The sequence below is a fragment of the Ambystoma mexicanum genome, assembly GCF_040938575.1.
Source record: "Ambystoma mexicanum isolate Mex_15411 chromosome 12 unlocalized genomic scaffold, UKY_AmexF1_1 Mex_chr12_unloc.2, whole genome shotgun sequence".
Classification (NCBI taxonomy): Eukaryota; Metazoa; Chordata; class Amphibia; order Caudata; family Ambystomatidae; genus Ambystoma; species Ambystoma mexicanum.
The window spans coordinates 10,939,092-10,960,798 of NW_027182323.1; positions in this window are offsets into that span (position 1 = coordinate 10,939,092).

Below are 21,707 nucleotides of genomic sequence, written 5' to 3' on the forward strand. Positions count from 1 at the left end.
TATCACTATGATGTGGAAGACGTCAGAGCAGGAGCTAATATCACCAGCAAGCGACCTATGGGTGGCGGAACAGAAGAGGCAGAAGAAGAGGGCAAAGATGGCCCGTGCCCGCCAGCGCAGAAGTACGAGTGACCAGGCTTGATGGGCAGATGAACTCTGGACCTGAATCATGCTGTTAATAAAGTTTACGTTAATGTTCATGTTCCTACCCTTGGCATAGGATGTTGTGACTAATGCACTGTATTGTACAGTCACATGGGGTGGGTTCGATGATCACTGCACATCGCTTGTCATGGCAGCTGCGATCACATGGGATAGCTAATAAAAGGGGCGAGCGGCTTCCCGCTCACCAGTAGCGTTTACTCCAAGATGATTCCGTGTGTGTTTTTTGTGTGCATTTTGGAGTAGGGCCCGGCCTCCCCATAGCCCTTAACCAGTGGTCGAAGTGTACGAAAAGAAGTAGTGGAACTATGTTCCCTGCTGACCTGCACCACTCCCCACAAACCCCATTGCCATGACCCCTCCCACACACAATACACCCCCCAAACACTTGCACCTGCTGTTTAAGGGAACGTTCAGTGCAATGCACTGAAAGTGAAGGTTTCAACTTCTTCCTACACTTTTATTTTAAAAAGAAACCATTCCGGAACAGTTTCTTTTTAAAATAAAAGTATAGGAGCTGTAAAAGGTAATATAAAAAAGTAGAGGAGCACCCTTTCCCGCTCACTTCGACCACTGCCCTTAACACAGTTAATACATTTTGTTAAACGTTTTTTCATGGGAGTCTTTTTTGAACGCCGTTATTTTGGGTGTATCAGAACATTCTGGACATTTCCTGCAAAACTGAAAATCTTTCATCCCGTGTGAGTCCGGCTTCAACTCCTGTGACGGATGGAGGACCTTCAATCTGGCATCTCGATACACCTCTGTTGCTCTACCTCTGACCCCACTATCTTTGAAGAACTTCATCTGGTTTCATGCAATGTATCAGATATCCTTTCTTCTCACTCTCACTGTTTACCTGAGCTATTTTCTCTATGATGTCACTTCAGTCTTTCTATGTCCACGCATGTTGCTCTCCCCTGTCTGTTATTGTATATCATATTGGTATCAAAGTTATAATTGGTTTTGCAACCATCTGGTTTTCAGTAAATACGTTTGCAAGCTATATACAGCAGCATAGCTGAATAATGTTAAAATATTAGGAGTGCTGGATTCTATTACCGGTAATCCTCATTACTCCTAGTCCTGCTCTTCCTCTTCACAGTATGGAGGAAGATCTACCGTCGCCCGACCCCTTGCCGACTCGAAGTTACTCCAGGGCTGAGGAGAAAAGACAGAGCTGGAGACATCCATTCCAGAGGTGGCGCTGAGAGAGAGTAACACTGAACACGGACATTATATACATGGAACAGAAAGAGAAAAACAACTAAAAAAAATCACAATCCTCAGTTAATGGAGAGTTATATGCTCAAGTCCCATATAACTGTTTAGAGATATCATTTACACTACCCTTTTAAAACTTTGCCGCATAAACTGTCAAATATGTACAAAGCTGGAAGCAGCAACACACTCACGGATTTTGAACGCTTAAGCACTGCAGCAGATGGATTCAAGAGGCTGCTTTCCAGAGAATTCCTAATATGCAGCACCATTGCACATCACATTTAGAGCAGCTCTGTGATTTTCCTTGGCTCTTACAAAAAGAAGCAGAAGCAATGATTCCTGGCATACCATTCTGTATGTTTGCAGAAGTATATCACACAGGTGGCTTTGAATGCCTGGAAAACAAACCAACGCATTTATGGGGCCAGACCATACCAAACAACTGAGCTATAGCTGAGCTACATGGTATTCTACTGGCGCTTCAATATGTTGTTCCACACAAGCCGACACTTATTGCCTCTGATTCAGCGTTCCTCACTGCACTGATGGGCTTTTGGGAAGCAGTTCTAAATAGTTTTTGAAGTCGGAGGCGAGCGCTTGATCACTCGAGAAATTCCACCTGAATGAATTTGTTAATATGTGCCTCCTTACTGTTGAAGTGTAATATGTTACTGTGAGGGTTTATCACCACTGCAGCAGGAGCAGGCTTTTGAATAAAAAAAACGAAAATACATTTGCAAACGGCTGCCGCATCGGCATGTGCTGAAAGAAGCCCCAGTGTACCTGCTGCCTCATTGCTGCCCCTCTGATCGGGCAGCCTGTGGCTTACTTGACCAACCAGAAGGCACTGGCAGATGCTAGCCGGTGTTTCGCTACCAAGGCCCCCACAGTAAGGCCCTGTCTGTGCCTGTCCGGGTAGGGGAGGGTTGGGAGGGCTCCCTCCTTCTCCCGCCACCCATGAACTAAGAAGCAGCCTCCAGATGTAGCCGGCTCCTACAATCCCTTGCTCGCTTCAGAACGGCAAGTGAGTGATGGCTGAACTTTTCCAATGCCTCCTCCTCTAAGAGACTCTGAACCAAAAACAAACTGTCCCTACTTTCACTCTGCCTTCATTGACTCACCTTTTCTACCTCTTCTGCATTGCATTTTGTGCCCCTGTTTAATCTTCTAATTTGGGTGTGTGTGCTTCTAACATCTTGCACCCCATTGCTGCATTGAATTGTGTGCCTCTCTTGTAACTACTAGGTCACCTGGTGAGTTTGGGCTAGGACGGTGCAGTGTAAATACTCCACCATCTTCATCTATCCTCTGTCACCCTTATGGCACTCACCATCTCTCCTATCTTCTCTAACTACTACACTATCACCTACACCCCCTCTCTTATGAAGTCTTGAGGAAAAAGACATCCCGACCGCCAACCCTGGCCTACCCTTCGCAGACACCTATGTCAGTGAAACTTTCAGGCAGGTCTTCACCAATACACTCTTCTCTGTATCCTGCCTAGATCTATGTGCTCTTCATCTCATCTCTACTCTCTCTCCTTTCACTCCCTTTCCCGTTAATGGTGGCAAAAAGTGTGAAGTCCTGTTGGCCATCTTCTCATCCGCCCGCTGTATCATTAATGTCTACCACACTGACCATATCTTGGTTGACGGTCCTCAACCCAACATCCTTCTCTTCAGCCGGTGCCTGCCATCCCTCATTAACTTCCTTCCCTCACCTGCCTCTCCCGTAACCACTCTTTTTGTCCCTCCCCCTCTGACTGGTGTACCACGCCCCTGTACTCCTCCTCAGAAAACCTTAAAAGGCAGAGACCTCCTTCACGTGGCCACACTTAACGCCCGCTCAGCCAACAAACACTCCACCGACATCTGCCTCCTTCTCGAAGACATTGACCTGGACATTCTCGCGCTTACCGAGACATGGTTCAATGCCAGCTCAGTCACTGCTTTTGACTCCATTCTCTCCAATGGCTACAAGATCATTTGCAAGCCATGACCTAAATGTGCTGGCGGTGGGGTTGCCTTAATCGTCCCTGAGTGGGTTCCTTCCTCCCTCATACACACCCAGCCTTACTCCTCCTTCAAAAGCCTGCTTTGCAAGTTGGTCTTCTCTCCGTACTCCTCTCTGACCATTGCCACGATCTACAGGCCCCTTGGTGCTACCACTCTGTTCCTCTCTGAATGGGCTGATTTCTGCTCCTCTCTCCTTTCAACCTTCTATATACTCCTTCTCTTGGGAGACTTCAACATCCACTTGGACTCTGCTATCACAGCTTCCACTCTCTTCCTTGACTGTACCCCGCCCTCCATATCCATTCTCCCTTCTGGTCCTACCCACACGGCAGGAGACAATCTTGATGCCTTCATCCACTCTGATCTTTCGCTCTCCCCATTCCCCACTGACAAAACCTCTCCTGGTCAGACCACTCTCTCCTCTCCTCTTACCTTGGTCCCCTCTGGCCTCTGACCGCACCTCCCGACCCCAAACTCTACCTCTGACTGTGCTCTCAGAAACCTCCATCTGGCCATTACTAACACTCTAGACATTATTTCCCCAGTCATGAGGATCTGCCTGAAAACTGCCTTCCAGCATAACACCTGGTACGACTCCAAACTTGCAGCCCTGAACCGCAAGCGCAGAGTTGCCGAAACGGAAGTGGCAAACCTCAGACACACTCTGACAAACTGGCCTGCCGCCTGCTCCGAAGGCAATACAGACTCTATCCATGCCAAGAAAAGGGCCCACGTCCAGGCACGGGTATCGTGTGCATCCGCCAACATGGCTGAACTATTTAAAATCTGCAGGGAACTAGCCAACCCTTCCTCAGTCTCCTCCTCCCCTCTTCGGTCCCAGGCCCTCTGCAACGCACCAGCCACACACTTCACCACTAAAACGCTGTACATCCTGAGTTCCCTTGCTACTCTCTCCCCCAACCCCTCCCACACTCCCTTGCCTCCTATGGCTTCCCACCCTCCTTCTTCCTCGCTCTCCTCCTTCTCCCCTGTCACACCTGATGAGGTCACCAGAGTTGTCCGCTCTATGAAAGTCTCATCCAAACAGGTTTCCCCTTGCTCCTCCAGAAGCATCAATTACAACATTGGCTCTCTTGCTCCTGCACGCACTGATTTCTTCAACCACTCTTTTGCTACCGGTTCTTTCTCCTCCACCCTCAAACACTCCCCTGTGTGCCCCCTCCTGAAAAAACTTGAGCAGACCCTACCTTTCCAGCCAACTACAGCCCTATTTCTATCACTCCCTTCCTTGGGAAATTCCTGGAGGAGCTGGCCTTCCCCAACTTCCTTCACACACTTGTTGGTGGTCTCCACGACCATCAATCTGGATTCCTAGCATCCAGAGGCACGGAAACTGCTCTTCTGAACACCCGTGAAGAACTGCTCTCATCGCTGGACTCTAATTCTCCAGTTGTCCTCATTCTACTCGATCCCTCCTCTGTTTTTGACACGGTCAACCACTACAACCTCATAAAACATCTCCATGATATCCGGGGTATCTCTTAGCGGGCACTGGATTGGCTGACCTTCGTAACTGACCGCTCATCCCAGCTTATTCCAGGCACCCTTGCCCCACCTACCTCTTTCTCCACCTGTGAGGTCCCCCAGGGCTCCAACCTCTCCTCCTGGCTCCTTAACATTTACCTTGCTCAGCTGGCACTCCTCATTTCCTCCTTCTCCCCCAACTTCCAGTGTTACGCAGATGACACACAACTCTTTTTCAAACTTCCTTCAGACCCTCTTGCATCTTCCATTATCCCGGACTGCCTATCTGCCATCCAGTCCTGGTGCACTTCCAACAATCTCTGCCTCAATGCTAACAAGACTGAGATCCTTCCAATTGGGACCCCTGCTGCCTCTTTCTTCCCCTCACTTTGGTCATCCTCTATGGGCTCTCCTGCTCCTTCATCTGAAGCCAGAAACCTTGGAGTCATCTTCGACTCCTCTTTCCTTCCTCCCTCACATTTAGGACAATGCCAAGAAGTCCAACTTTCAGCTCTTCCTTCTCAAAGGAACTCTCACATTTCTCACGTTTCCCCAGAAGCTCAATGTTACCAGAGCTCTGGTTCTCTCTAGGCTAGATTACTGCTATAGCCTTCTCTTGAATCAACCCTCTTCCTCTCTACAACCCCTCCAGCTAATCCAGAATAGGACAGCAAGACTTATCCTTGACCTGAAGCCAAGGGACCGCATCACTCCTGCCCTAATATCTCTTCACTGTCTCCCAGTTGCTGCAAGGATCAAGCTCAAATCCCTCTGCATCATCCATAAGGCTATCTGGGGGGCAGGGACCATGCCATCTGCAACTTGCCCTTAGTAAATACTCTCCCTATAGACCACTACGTTCCACTGGTACCAACTCTCTGTGTGTCATGCGTTTCGCTAAACAGAGGGCCGGAGGCCAATCTCTTTCCCTCTTCTCCAGCATTGGGTCTGGCATGGATTCACATGCTCATGAATATTCCCCGTCGTCAGGCCGGGAATCCTCGGTAAAGAAAAAAAATCAGTATCAGTTTCGTTTCTGATCTGTCTTTCTTCGTAGTAACCAATCACTGATCTCTGGGTCATACCGCCCCCAGCCAATGACTGCCCTCTCCCTAATACCCTCCCCTGGCAGCCATCCTCAGATTTTTACCGCAGGCTCAAGTGTTGGGAGTCCTCGTGTTTAGCTCTCGAGCTATTGCTGCGTTTTCCCACCTTTTGAAAGAGATTTTCTCATTTTTCGGTCAAATAGAGCCTCAAGCTCCACCGTGTCTACATCCGATCAATGGGGACCCGTTTTGGATTTTCTACGCCCCTCAAGGGTGAAGTTTTCGTCAAGTTACGCTTCTTGGAGGAGTCCAGAAGTTTCTGTGGCCTACCCGGACATGGCCCAGGAGAAAGGAAGCTCGACGCCCGGAAAGCTGTTCAGGGTTTGCCCTGGATGCCAGCTGCAGAATGTGTTCAAGGAGGACGAGCTCTCGAAATGTCTCTACTGCCTTCATGAGGACAAAACACATGTGGAGAAGGACTTTGCGTTTTGCGGGAGCATGTCGGAACGGACCATCAGGGACCGACACCTTCGTCTCTCCAACTGGCTGGAAGGAAAGAGCCCTTCAGGTGAGAAGAAGAAGTCCGAGTGGTCTTCTAAGTCCTGTGAGGGTGCCCTGGCGACGAGGGCCCAACAGAAGGCAAAGCACTGCGAGTCCGCAGGCACCGGGAGCGCCGAACAGTCGGGCTCCTCGGCTGCCAGGCAGGGCGCATCCTCTCCAGCGCCATCAACCACGAGCCAACACTCTGGCTCAGGGAAGAGGAAGGCCGAGAACCCGGCGAAGCTTCTGGAGAGGCCCCGGTCGATCTCGAAGGATCCAGCCGAGGGGGACCGAGGCGGTGACCCTCCCCCCAAGGTGAAGGCCACAGGCCCGCAGAAGGTGGTTAAGGCCTTGATTCACCCGGCCAAGACCTCTATCGAGGAAGCCGTGGCGGCCCTGGCGCTGCCTGAGGAGGCTACACCAGTGGAGTCGACCTTGGGGCCCAGAGTTTCCCTGCCACCGCGGAGGGAAGCCTCTTTCAGGCCCATCGAGAAGATCCCCGTGAAGATCCCGGCGGAAAAAGAGGAGGGGAGCCGGTGGCCATTGTGGACATGGACACAGCCTCCGAGGAGGGACTGGTTGAAGTCTTGGATGGCCTCCCCGGTCCCACGGGAGGGATCCCGACGAAGGGGACGACGAGAGCGCCACCGGCGAGGTTCCTAGTCAACCGCCGCGCCCGTCGCTTCCGGAGCCGCAGGACAACTCGGCGGCCATTTTGTTGGCAATACAATCCTTATGTTCGGAGATAAGGACGAGATTGCCCCTACCACTGACGGAGGAGCCGGAACCAGGCCCGATGGAGGAGCCAGAGCCAGGCCCGTCGGGAAGTCCCCCAAACAAGGGAAGACGGACCCATCCAGCCCCGCCTTTTCAGCCCTCGCGGCCTGCTCAGCCTTTGCCCACGTCCCGCGTACCTGGGGATGACACGGGAACGGACATGGCCACGACGGGTACGGATGACGACGGCGGTGACAACGGGACGGAGCTCCCATCGCCTCCAGCCTGGGCCTCCCCGCCCGACGAGACAAGTTATCTCGTCGGTGGCAACAATGATTAAGGCGGCCAACGCCCTTGCAATTGTGGCCCGCTGCGACAGGGAGTTATGGTACAAGATCGCCCCACTGTTGGACTTCCTACTGGACGACAAGAGGGCTGAGGCCCTGGAAATCTTGCAAGAAGGTGAGGTGGCATCGGACCACGCCATAACGGTGGCAACGGACATTGCTGACACCGGTTTCCGCCAGCTAGGCAACAGCGTTTGCCTCAGACGACGGGGGTGGCTCAAGGCGACGGATTTCCGCCAGGACGTACAAGCCAAGGTTTTGGACATGCCATTCGACGGGAACAACCTGTTTGGGAAAACAGTGATGAGTGCCTCCAAACCATCAAAGCGGACACGGAGACAGCAAGGCCCTGGGAGTTCTCCAGCAACGAAGGCCGTCCTTTCAGAGCTCCGGGGGCAAGCAGGGTGCCTCCAAGGGATTCTGCAGTGGCTCCTCTACGTACCGCCAAGCGGCCCGCTCCTCGTCACAGGAAGCCTATAGAGGACGAGGCAAGTCGGGTGGATCCCGCCGTCATCGCCAGGGAGGCCAAGGCGTCCTCCAAGCAAGATTGAACCGACCGTGGCGTCGGGCTCCCACTGAAGCACCCCGGTGGGAGGCCGGCTGGCGAAGTTTGTCAGCGTGTGGGAGTCCATCTCCACCGACCGTTGGGTGCTGGACGCCCTGGCCCAGGGGCATGCCCTCGAATTTCTAAAAAAGTGCCCCTGCATTCTTTCCGTGGCCAGGAAAGAAAACCACGTCCCTCAACTGCTGTTGGAGGTAAGGGCGATGCTCAAGAAGGGTGCCATCGAGTTCGTCCCAAAGAGCCTCCGGGGCTCCGGAGTATACTCAATTCCTGTTGTCGTTGGATTTGGAGGATGCATACTTTCACATTCCCATTCTAAAAGGGCACCAGAAGTTCCTCAGGTTCGTGGTCCAAGGGCGGCACTACCAGTTCAAGGCCCTCCCGTTCGGATTGAAGCCGGCACCCAGGGTTTTCACCAAGTGCCTTGCTCCAGTGGCAGCACGGCTGTGCCTGCAGGGGAACACACAGTGAAGACCGTTCAGCTGCTCACGGACCTGGGGTTCTCCATCAACTTCCCCAAGTCCCACCGGTCCCCTCTCAAGTCGCACTGTTTCTGGGAGCCAAGCTCTACACAGTGGCGCGTCTGGCCTCGGCGTCGGAGGAAAGGACAAAGGACATCCTAGGCAAGGTGCAGCGTCTGCTGGCCACGGACGTGGCCAGAGCGAGGTCCATCAAGTCCCTCCTCAGGATGGATGTCCTCTTGCATTTATCTCGTGCGCCTGTGCAGGCTTCGGATGCGCCCTCTACAGGAGTTCCTCGACGCCCGCTGAATTCAAGCGACGGGCAGCTTCGAGTACAGGTTCCCTCTCAACGAGACCTTCCGATGAGTGATCCGGTGGTGGGGCACCCGCGCTCATCTAGCGGCGGGGACAGACTTTAGACCCCAGCCCACCAGGCGACAGTGACGATGGATGCCTCCCTGGAGGGATAGGGAGCCCACACTGGAGATCTTCACGCGAGAGGCCTTTTGCTCCCGGAGGAGAAGCCGCTCCACATCAACATCCTGGAGTTCCGGGCAGTGTTCTGGGCCCTCAGGTCCTTTCTCCCATCCCTCAAGGGCAAGGTGGTGAGGATCTTCACCGACAACACCACCACAATGTTCTACATCCGGAAGCAGCGCGGAACCAGATCCCCGGCCCTATCCAAGGAAGCCCAGGACCTGTGGCATTGGGCCGTTGCTCAAGGGATGTTTCTAGTGCTGTTTCATCTGGCAGGAATAAAAAACGCCATCGCCGACTCATTCAGCAGAGAGCTGCGCTCGTGCCACGAGTGGGAACTACGCCAGGATCAAGTGGACCGACTCTTTCAGCGATGGGGCAAACCCCAAATCGACCTGTTCGCGACGGCGACAAACTCCAAGTGCCAGAGGTTCGCTAGCAGGTATCCCCAACCGAGGAGCATGGGCGATGCTTTCTCGTTCCCCTGGGACGACCTTTTCCTATATGCGTTTCCTCCGTTGCTGCTCCGACTCATCAACCAGCTCAAGAGGTCCCGGTGCAGAATGATCGTCGCATCGGCGTGGACGAGACAGATCTGGTTCCCGGACCTTCTTGACTTGTCAGCGTCCCCACCAGTCAAGCTGTCGACGGACGCAGACCTTCTCTCCAGAGAAGGAGGCGCCATCCTTCATCACGACCCGGAGTCGCTGAACTTGCATGCCTGGCTCCTGCAGCACTAGAGTTTGGAGGGTACGATATCCCGGCTGACTGCAGAGAGGTTCTTGCAAAGGCCAGGGCGTCCTCAACTCTCAAGTGCCACATAAGTGGAAGAGCTTCTCTGTCTGGTGTCATGCACAGAAGATTAACCCTCTGCGGATTACGGCCCCTCAAGTACTACCGTACCTACTGTCGCTGGCCAAGGCTGGACTAGCTCACGCTTCCATCAAGATACATCTGGCTGCGATCTCCCGATACACCAGAATTACGGGAGGGGCATCCTTGTGGTGACAATTGGGATGAGGATTCAACAAGGGAACCCTCCCGTCCCCTGCACACTTTAGGATGTTTGGACTAAGTCCACTACTGTTTTCTCATATTAATACAAAAAACATATAAACCAAAGAGTTCAGTTGTGTGTTTTTATAGCAAAAGTTTATATCTAAAGTGTCAAATACACAATATTTCAAAAAGAGAAAGATTTACAAATTCAAGAAGCAAAGCAGTGCAATAGTAGGTCACAATAAATTTGAAACAATGGTGGAATCCAATTCATGTGGCGACGCGTTTCGAGGATACTTTCATCTCCTTCATATGGCCAAAATTGAATTCTTCATGCAAAAGGAAAGAAACAAAGGAGAGAATGTTTGTACACGTTTTTTATACCTTGAGGTAATTCATTAAACTCATGCTGTACATTTCAGTCTCATCTGTGAGCCAGACCAGACTACATTGTCAGAGAAATTATAATTAATCTAGTACCACAAGGGCACATTCATTCCCAGTTAAATTCAGGGTGAGGGGAGGAGAAGAGGTTCAGAGAGACGTTCTTAGTCCAGTGCAAGAGAAGTCGTCGTTCAAAAGTGTTTAGAAAGAATGTAGGTAGGTAAAGAAGCCATATAGGACAAGATATAAGAGAGTTTAATTACCAGTAAGCAAAGTGTTCGAGGGCATCGGGTGCAGATAGAGATCCTTGGTGGTGAATAAGGCAATGTGTAGATCCTCCACGGGAAATATAGTTTGCTGTAGTCAAGAGGAAGACACAGCTGCAATAAAAATGAGGAGCAAGTGAGTAGAAATCAAACTATGATGAAAGGTAAGTTCAACCCTAGGCACTAGACGAAATGTAGTACCTGTGGAGTGTGCAAGAGGAGTGGTAAGTGCTGGAGAAAATATTCGAACGGCGTGGAAGCCTGATATATTCGGGGTTCATTCACGTTAAACACTATGTAACTTCTGTTCAACGTTCATCAAGAGTCAGCAAAGCACTCTAGAGAATACGATATAAGTGTGAGCTTGAGAGGAATACTAAAACAACATATATTGATACAATACTATCCACAACTAAAGTGTTAGCTGATGAAAAAAATATACCTTGTGGTATACGCTTAGCAGTTATGGTGCGCGAGCTGTCAGGCGCAGCGTGCTGGCAATGCGCTTTCTTCAGTGGGTGGTTTGTAAGGATAGGAACTCAGGCAAAACAAATACAGTGCATATGTGCACTACGAGTCTCAATGCACAGATGATGATCTGTGAAAAAGTGTAACGGAGAATTAACCCGGATCGAGGTTAAGAAAGTACTTAAACTAGAAATCTCAATGGGGTAGACAATGCCTGGTAACGTGCGCTTACCTGCACAATAGGAGACCAATCGCAAAGACAGCTGCCGCCGGTCAACGCGTCCTAGCAGCTATGGGAACGGCACGCAATGTGGAAGAAAAAGGTTGGCGAATGTGAAAATAGAGAAGGGACTAAAGCAGTCACCTAAAGGGTCGGCCATCTTAGAATGGAGTAAGAAGTCATCGGGTGAGCACGCCGAGGTAAACCACAATGTGTCAAGAGGGGTGAAAGTATATGTGGAATAAATAATAAAATTGATCAAAATAAAGATAAACAATAAAGGGAAAATAGAAGAAGTATAAAGAGAAAATGTAAACAATACTAATGAGAAATCCTGCAGAGTCAACAAAAAGAGACTATTCAATGGAGAAGTAGACAGAATAGGAGGTGCCACTGAAATACAGAAACGTCAAAATGAAACAAGTTCCATCCGCCAGAGTCCAAATGAAAGAGGGAATTTTAACCACTCACAAGGTTTATTCGCATAGTGTATGGCTGAAGGGTGCACACAGGAAAATAAGCACAGTTTGTATACATAAGTTGTCGTCCAACATATAACACAAGAATTCATTATATGCATATACATATATATACATTTTAGTTCAACCTTCAGTGGAGTATGTATTAAAAGGGTATCAAGAGAATACTACAGGTCATTGCAAAATACAATCGGATATTACTTGTTGGCAGTTAAAATTTCCAGATAAAATAAACTTGACAAAACTTTGATCTTTACAAAAAAACAAGATGCTAGTGTTAGAGGTCAAACATACCCTATTCACAGGAAACAATTAAGGGTAAAATCTTCATTGAGGCCCCAAGGTTGCAAAGAGCCCATTCTGTCGATTCAATAGGCTTCTCTCTGTAGTAAGAGGGATTGAAAGTCACCGCCCCTTGTTGGGTGTTTAACAACTTCAAGTATCTGAAATTTAATTTGGGCAATGGAATGTTTCTCAGAATTGAAGTGTCGGGCTACTGGTGAATATTGGTTCTTACATCGTATGTTTGATTTGTGTTCTGTTAGTCTTAGTTTTATGGGTCTTTTTGTCTGGCCAATGTATACCTTCTGTAGTCCTTGTGGTCTCATCGCCTGGTGAAGGAATTTATGAAGGGACTGTTCCGATCGTTCCCGCCGGTGAAGGCTCCTGCCCCGGCGTGGTAACTCAACGTGGTGCTGTCTAGGCTCATGGGGGCGCCATTCGAGTCTCTGCATTCGGCGCCGTTGAAGTTCCTGTCGTGGAAGACAGCATTTCTTGTGGCCATCACCTCCGCACGACGAGTGGGAGAGATCCAGGCCCTATCCTGCAAGCCTCCATACTTGACATTTCTCGACACTATGGTGGTGCTAAGGACGCACCCCTCCTTTATGCCTAAGGTGCCATCGGACTTCCACCTCAATGAGCCCTTGGTGTTACCAGTTTTCTTGCCATCGCCTTCGTCGCCGGCCGAGAGGACTTTGCACTCGCTGGATGTGGCTAGAGCGCTGAAGTTCTACGAGTACCGCACAAAGAGTTTTCGGAAGATGTTAAGCTATTTGTGAACTTTGGACCTGTCAACCAAGGGAAGGCTCTCTCGAAGGCTTCCATTTCCAGATGGCTCTCCGGCTGCATCATGCACTGTCACCGGTTGGCAAACCGACCGTTGCCCGGCCGTCCGAGAGCCCATTCGACCAGAGCGATCGCTGCTACCACAGCGTTCTTGTCTGGTGTGCCCCTGCTGGACATCTGCAGGCTGCTACGTGGAGGTCGACGCACACCTTGACGAGATTCTACTGGGTTGACCGGGATTCCAGGGAGGAGTCCAGAGTTGGCCAAGCAGTGCTGCGCAACCTGTTCGCCTGAAGGTGGGCCTGGTGAGGAGGTAAGAGTGCTTAATGTTGAGTTTATGTAATGCTTAATGTTGAGCCTTTGCCACCTCCCGTGGTTGTGCATGTGTGTACTGCTATGTATTCTTATATTCATGAGCATGTGAATCCATGCCAGACCCCATGCTGGAGAAGGAACAAGTTACTTACCTGTAACTGTTGTTCTCCAGCATGGGTCTGGCATGGATTCACATGCGAACCCTCCCTCCTACCCCTCTGCGGCTCTTCACTTGGTCATACTGCCACTTTACGTGCTACCAAATCTGAGGATGGCTGCCAGGTGAGGGGCTTAGGGAGAGGGCAGTCATTGGCTGGGGGCAGTATGACCCAGTGATCAGTGATTGGTTACTATGAAGAAAGACAGATCAGAAACGAAACTGATATTGATTTATTTCTTTACCGAGGATTCCCGGCCTGACGACGGGGAATATTCATGAGCATGTGAATCTATGCCAGGCCCATGCTGGAGAACAACAGTTAGAGGTAAGTAATTTGTTCCTCATGGAACAGCCTCCACCTTCCTCTCCATCTTGAGCCGGATCTTCTGAAATCCCGGCAGCTCCTCAAGAATTTCCTTCACACACACACCCCACCTCCCTTCTTCCATCCTCTGCTAATCTCATAGTCGCTGTGATTGGTGTCCAGGGCCCTTATGTGTCCTTCGGGGTCCTGGCCTCCCACACCCAATCACCCTCAGCCTCCGCCTACACACAGCACTTGCCTTTGCACTTACTGCCCTTCGCTACTGTTGGCCTGCACTTTCCCCATTTATTTTTTACAGTTGAAAGTTCCCTAGTACTTCCGACTCTGGGCACTAATACCTGCTGCTCGCTCACGAGCACAGGCACCCCAGCACTTACCCCCTCTCTCTGCTCTTGCATGCTCTGAATGCTCACTTGCGTTAAAAACAAACAATGGTGCACCAGTGTCCAAAATGCACTAAACAACAAAGTCACTGGCCTTCAAACAAAAATTAAAAATAAGAAAGACTCCCTCACCAATCTTACCAACCCCATCAACGCCCACTCGAGCCCTCCACCCTCACACCACACACCTAACTCTGCTCGCTTCAGCTTTTCCAAAGTCTCTTCCCTCGAAGTAGAAAAAATAATTCTTGGCCTTAAACCCTCCAACTGCAAAGGTGACCTCTGCCCCCCACAAATCATTAAAGACGCGGCACGAGACCTCTCGCCATTCATCACCAGACTCATCAATGCCTCTTTTTCCTCAGGAACAGTCCCCAGTAACCTTAAAGAGTCCTGGGTCCTCCCTCTCCTCAAAAAACCCTCCCTTGACCCGTCCATCCCAACCAACTACAGACCGATTACCACCGTCCCATTCCTGCTCAAGATACTAGACAAGACAGCATATCAACAAATTCAAAAGTATCTTGAAACAAACCACCTTCTAGGAATAAGACAATCCGGCTTCAGACCCCAACATGGAGCTGAAACAGCCCTGATAGATCTGAAAGCCCAAATAGACGACCTTAGAGATAACGGGAAAACTGCATTACTACTCCTGCTAGACCTCTCTGCGGCGTTTGACCTAGTTGACCATAAAATCCTATGTAATCATTTAGACTCAGCTGCCCACTTTTCACAAGAAGCCATCAGTTGGATTGAGTCATTCCTCAACAACAGATCCATGCAAGTCTTCTCCTCCTCTGCCGCCGCCGAACCCATCCCCATTACATGTGGAGTCCCACAGGGCTCGTGCGTCTCCCCCACTCTGTACAACGTGTTCACAAAGCCCCTGTTTGATGATCTAGACGGCCTGGGTATCACCTACACTAACTACGCCGATGATACACAGATCCTCATCTCGTTGACGGGAGATTACAACCAGGATTTGGCCTTGGTGAACAGGGTGTATCTCATCATCCAGGCATGGATGGCTTCGCACAGTCTATGCCTGAATGATGACAAAACTGAACTCATCATCCTTGGTTCTACATCCAACCTAACCAAACTCGACCACAATTATGCCAACTTCATCATAGATGGGAACCTAATCAAGGTTTCGAAAGAAGTAAAAACCCTAGGAATATACCTCGACTCCTCCCTAACCTTCCACAAACAGGTTAGCTCGATGGCATCCTCTACGGCCTACACATGTAAGCTCATAAGAGCAGCCAAACCCTTCCTCTCCACCCACAGCTGCACTACACTTGCCAGAGCATTGGTATTATCCAAACTGGACTATTGTAACGCCCTCTACATAGGAGCCACCAAACAAATCACCAACAAAATTCAGACGCTACAAAACAACGCCCTTAGGGCAGCACTCAATATTCCCAGGAGGGAACACATTTCCAATATCGGGAAATCCCATAACTGGCTCAGCACAACAGACAAAATCCTGCTTAAAGTAGCATCGCTCACCCACAAATGCCTGAATAATGCTGCCCCACGCTATCTGGCAGACAGAATATGCAAACACAGCCCCATCAGACCCACCAGAACCTCCAATGCTAATCTGCTCACCGTCCCCAGGTTTAAACGCACTAAAATGGGTGGCAACAGCTTCCAGGTGAAAGCACCCCAACACTGGAACTCCCTACCACCATCGCTCAGAACTCCCCAACCTTACTCACATTTTAGACGCAACTACATCCATTGGTTAAAGAACACGAACCACTAACACCTCTAACACCACACGGCTGCTCTCCGCGCTGCATGCTTTAAGAGAATCTGTAAATTTGTAATACTAAACTTGTATATATTTGTAATTCTTTAAATACATCTACTGCATTCTCTCCTGCCAAACTGTACACATGTTCCTTCATCGTCACACTGTAATTATGTAATGTAATGTATAATTATGTAATGTAAAGTATAAGCATCCTGTAACCAAGCTTTGAATCACCTTGCTGCTCATGCGCCCTCATACCCTCGGGTCTGGTGCGCAATACAAATGAATAAACTAAACTAAACCAAACTAAGGCCTACTAGGTTCGTCTTTATCTTCCAGTGTATTGTTTTCCATCCCAAGTTCCCTCCCTGTTGGTGCTTTGAAACACAATATACTTGTTGTGTAAGTACCTAACAAATGCACAATAGATAAATAAATAAATAAATAGGTGTGAGGGTATCACACTCCCCGAGTAGGAACCCCCCCTTTTTTTTCTCCCAACAACTACTCTCCACTTGACCTAGAGTATAATACCCCCCATGTCCCAGCATGCAATAGTTTCTCTCAGTTATACTAATATGCTAAGACACATTCCATAGCCTTTGGAAGGGAGAGGTACAGTGATGAGAAAATGCAGGTCTAGGAATAATGACGATTACCCATAAGTGACTGATCCATTACCCCCACGTCCTCCTTCCTCATCCCATTACGTACTTGTGAGGCATACCAAAGCCCTTGGAACAGGGCAAGAAATCAGACCCTGTCCGGCTGTATCCTGTGCACACACCCCAACGCCATTTATCATAGGTATAGCAAACAACCACCATATGAAACTCCTGCACTGAGAACACCTCTGTCAAAGGAGCTTGCCCCGCAGGTCCGCCAATTCAAACGATAACTTTTTGTGAATGGGTTACGGTCTGCTCAGCTAGCAGCCCTACAGATGTCCTGCAAGTCGACTCCTTGGGCTCCAGCTCATGGTGCCAAACATACTACTGATAGATCATCCCTGGACATCTTCCAGCTGAGAGAGTCCAGCGCTGTCATATGCAATCTTTATTGCCTCGTTTATCTATCTGCTTATGGATATGATGGTGGCTTCCTTGGCTCTACCAAACGTGATGAACAGGCTATCAGAGTTACGACCCTGAGCCGTTTTGTCCAAATACATAAGCACAGAGCGTCTCACATCCAAAGCATGCTAACAAGCCTCAGTTGAAGAAAGATTCTGAGAAAAGGATGGCAGAACAATTTCGTGGGTCAAATGGAACTTTGACACTACCTTCATTCGAAAGGCTGGGTCACATCTCAAATATGGTGCTTTCTCCTGAACCACCAAGTGGGGTGTGTGACGAATTGCAGGAATTCGACCCTTCTCCCCAAGAGTGAGGCCCCCCTGTGAGGCTAGGGAGGTGAGCCTGCTCTGCAACACCCTACATATGGTTTGAGACGAGTGTGACCTCACCGGGAGAGACACCCCCTTTGGGGAAAAGGACTCCCGTTCCTGCGAGGAACTCCCTAGAGAACATTCCAGCAGAATCTCTTCAAACCCATCCAGTAAAGAATTCTGAGAGGAAAATGCCAGCATGTGTAATAGTCAGGTAACTGTGACTATTCCCTGAAATGAAAAATCACCTTTTACTGGAACAAGGCGGATGACCTGTGGAGGAGAAGAGAAGCCGCTAAAGACAGAGTGAAAGGAATACAGAACTGCGCCGGGGAAGTCCCATGGCCACGTAATATATGAGAGGGGAAGAGACTGGAGACAGAGGGAGGAAGCCGACAAGTTATGAATCGTCTCGCTCACTTACGTTGAGGAGGGGCTGGATGTGCTGTGTCCTGTTGCTGTGAGAAGGCAGGAAGCAGAGGTAGATGCACACTGTCTTGGAGCCCTGAAAGAGAAACAACCCAAGTCTGATGTGAGAGAGAGAGAGAGAGAGAGAGAGAGAGAGAGAGAGAGGAGAAGAGAGAGAGAGAGAGAAAGAGAGAAAGAAAGAGCAAGAGAGAAAGAAAGAGCAAGAGAGACAGAAAGAGCAAGAGAGAGAGAGAGAGCAAGAGAGAGAGAGAGCGAGAGAGAAGAGAGAGAGAGGGGGAAGAGAGAGAAAGAGAAAGAAAGAGCAAGAGAGAGAGAGCGAGAGCGAGAGCGAGAAAAAAAACAAAAAAAAAACAAACAGCAAAGTGGTGGCATGACCACAACAAACTCTGGGTGAACCCAGGGTCCCGAAAACAACGCTCATACCACTCCGCTACAGCAAACGCGGAACCAATCGGTAGCTGAAATACCGAAGAACCAGTTTATGCTACGGCACAAATAAAAAGCAACTGAAGGAACACGAGAGGTCAACCTGACAAACTGCAGAGAACATCTTGCACGAATAACAAACCCAGTGACGTTATTCCTAACAACTGCTGGTATCAGGGAAAACAGGAGACCTGGGAGGGGGACTGAGAATCATTATTGGAATTCTCATACTCATCCCAGTAAAGACAAAGTATTAACGCATGGAAAATTGAATGCAAATCATCATGGGAATGCTCATGCTCGTCCCAGTCAAAATAAAATATTGACAAATGGAGGATTGAATGAATTCATTATTGGAGTGCTTGTACTTGGCCCAGTCAAGGAGAAGAAATTAGCATGTTGCAGTATAGAAGAGTGAATGAGAATCAATACTGGAATGTTCATACTAGTATCCGACACAATAAAAAAGTCTAATTAAAGAGGAGAAACATAACAGAAATGAAAAGCCTGAAGATACGGTTGGAACAGAGAAGATACTTCTCAGAGAGAACCAAAAGACTGTAAACTGTGTAACTATCACAAGAGAGTCAAAGGGGAGTTTATATGTATTGGATAACTTCAATGTGGAAAGAAAGAACAGCTATTTGTAAAACATTTCTGTTCCTTTCTTGTTATCTTTTTAAACTATGTTACCAAAGAGAGAAGAAACAAAAGTCCAATAACACATTAAGTCAGTATCTTCAAGCTTTATTGGCCTGGGCCCCCCAGAGCAAAATTAGGGCAGGCTGGGCCCCCCAAAAATGCCAAATGGACAGTATGTACAAAAGGCTATGAATTATTGTGCGATTTCACTGCACCCTACTCCCAGTATAGTCCCTGGGCTCCCCCACCTGCTCCCATCACAGTCGCTGGGCTCCCTCATCCCACTCCTACACAGACCCTGGGCTCTCCCCACCCTGCTCGCTCCCACCACTATCCCAGTGCTCCCGCCCATCCTGCTCCCAGCAAAGTCCCTGGGCTCCCTCCACCCCGTTCCCAACACAGTCCGAGGGCCAGTGGGAGCTGGTGAATTTTTTAAGTGGAGGGGCATAAATATTTCCCACAAAAATGCCATAGCGACGAGTGCAGCGAGCGAGCCCAAACCAATCAAGTAGGGTTCGGGGGGTTTTCCCCTGTGAATTGTTTTTGAATAGTGGGTTAAAATGTTGCATTTTTTAGCATTTGTTTAAAAAAAATGGGTAAACAGCCAAACAGTTTACAATTGGCACTGGGAGTCCAAGGAGTAAAGCATGGTATTTTCGACTGGACATCTGTGATGGATAAAACAAAAATAAAATCCCTGTCCCCTGGGCTCCACAGCGCCTCAGGAGAGCTGATTTTGGCAGGTGGGTAGGGGCATTATGCAACAAAGGCATTTTTAAAATGCCTTTGTTGTACAACCCTTCTTCTCCCTTACCCCCCACTTGCCAAAATCAGCTCAACGGACCAAAACAAACACACACACCTTCACACAGCAATCACTATCATTCATACGAGCACCCATCACCATACACTCACTCATAACACAAGCATACATACATCCATACACATAATTAAATAATAAAAAATAAATGAACATAAACATACCTTCTGCAGGGACCTGCGCGTGGTTGCTGAAATGCCCCACTCCACGTTGCTCTGTCTGTATGTGCGAGGAGGTGCAGGAGCTCCCCCTCACACATACAGACATGCAGTGCCCCACCCAGCATTTCAAATGAGCTATGTAAGGCTGGCGAAGCAAAACGCCCCCAGCCTTGCATAGCTCAGTGAGCATGTGCGGCTGGGGTACTGAACTTTCAAAGGGAAACAGTGTTTCCCTTTGACAGTTCAGCCAGCCCAGGAGCACCCCTTCAGCTGGAAAAAGCAACTCAGTGTTTCACTAGGCTGGCTCCTCGGCTCCTCCATAATGGGTGAGGGGACCACTGGGTGGACGCCGCCTAGCCCATTATGTATGAGCAGCCAGGCTCGGACTGGCCTATAGGGTAATAGTGCAACGCCCAGACCAAAAACGCAAAATGGCCCGTCAAAATGGGTCCCTCTTTTTAGCCAATGTGGGCCAGTTTGAAGAATTACTTCACTATGCAGCTAGTAGTTTTGACCATTGTTGCTGAATAAATATTCTTTAATATCACAATTTGCTTACATTTTAACAAAAAACACCCCCTTGGCTACTATTCAAACATTCTGTGCGTAAATGAATGAATATCCATTTGCAACTGCAGGACACTTTTCATTGGTGCCTGAGCTGTTTTATGGTCCAGTCCGACCATGTGAGCTGCCCCTGCCCATGTCCTGCAAACAAAAAAACATTCTTTATTTTTTTATTTTTTTGACACATTTCATGCTGGGCTCTCGCGCCCCCCCTGGGAGGCGGCCGCGCGCCCCACAGTTTGAAGACCTCTGCATTAAGTGAACTGTACAAGTTGACAAAAAAAACAGTCACCAGAGACTACTTGAAGATAGTTTATTGAACTGAACTTTGTGAGAAGCAAGTCCTCAGGAGAAGGGAGATATTCTCCTGTCTTTAGTTCTAAATATAGTGGTAGGGTCAGAAAGGGTTAGTTCAGACAGTAGACAGATTCTGTTAAGACATTCACTGATGAGCACAGTAGCTAGGTTTGTTAGGTAGGGAAGCCTCATAGCATACGGATAGGTAGGCATTTATCTTTTTATCGAATAAATACTTCAGTGAAATGGATTATTGGAGTCTGCGTCTTTCTTTGGACGCTCCACAGGAGGCATACACAAAATGGCTCCATCTCCCCAGCCTCCTAGCCGATGTGATGGCCACAAAAAAACACTGTTTTTAATATCAAAGATTTTAGGTCAATGCTCTCAGTGGGCTCAAAAGGAGACTCATGCGGTGCCCACAAGTCCCAGCCAGCCAGGCCGACCCAGGCTTGAAATTTCCAAAAGTAACTTACTAACCAGATTCTCATTATCAGGTTCTGTAGCCCAATGATCTCTGTTCACCCAGATGGACGCTGAGGCAGGTCAGAAGCTAGGCACAGACTCTGGTCTGTCATATTCAATTGCTTTATTAAATAAACGTGCAAAACTCCTAATTTTCCCTCTACTAACGTTGTTCCCTACCTCACTAAACTAACGAATGTGCTTGTCAGTCATCTGTAATGGTCCAAAAGTAACAACTTTCCACAGACCAAAAACAAACCTATGCTGACCCTATGACTATATATAATAATATAAAGCACAGGACAATTACTCCCTTCTCTTGTGACTTGGCTCTTCACCATTTTCAGTACAGTATTGAATCTTTAAGTAGTTCTTAATAACTACTCATATCAAGTTTCATAGTTCCCATGCTGGATTTGTACATGCTTCACTTGTCCTTTCTCTTGAGTTGTTCCTTTTCTCTCCTTTACCTTCCTCTCGTTTTGTCCCTTGTTTTCTATACTTTTCTTACTACTCTGAAAGGTCGGAAATGAGAGGCAGACACAAAGTTGTAAAATGTTCAACATCATATATGTTTATTGAAATGAAAAGGGGTTGGATGAAGGCCTTTCTATCCCTATCCAAAAGGGTTTCCCAACCTAG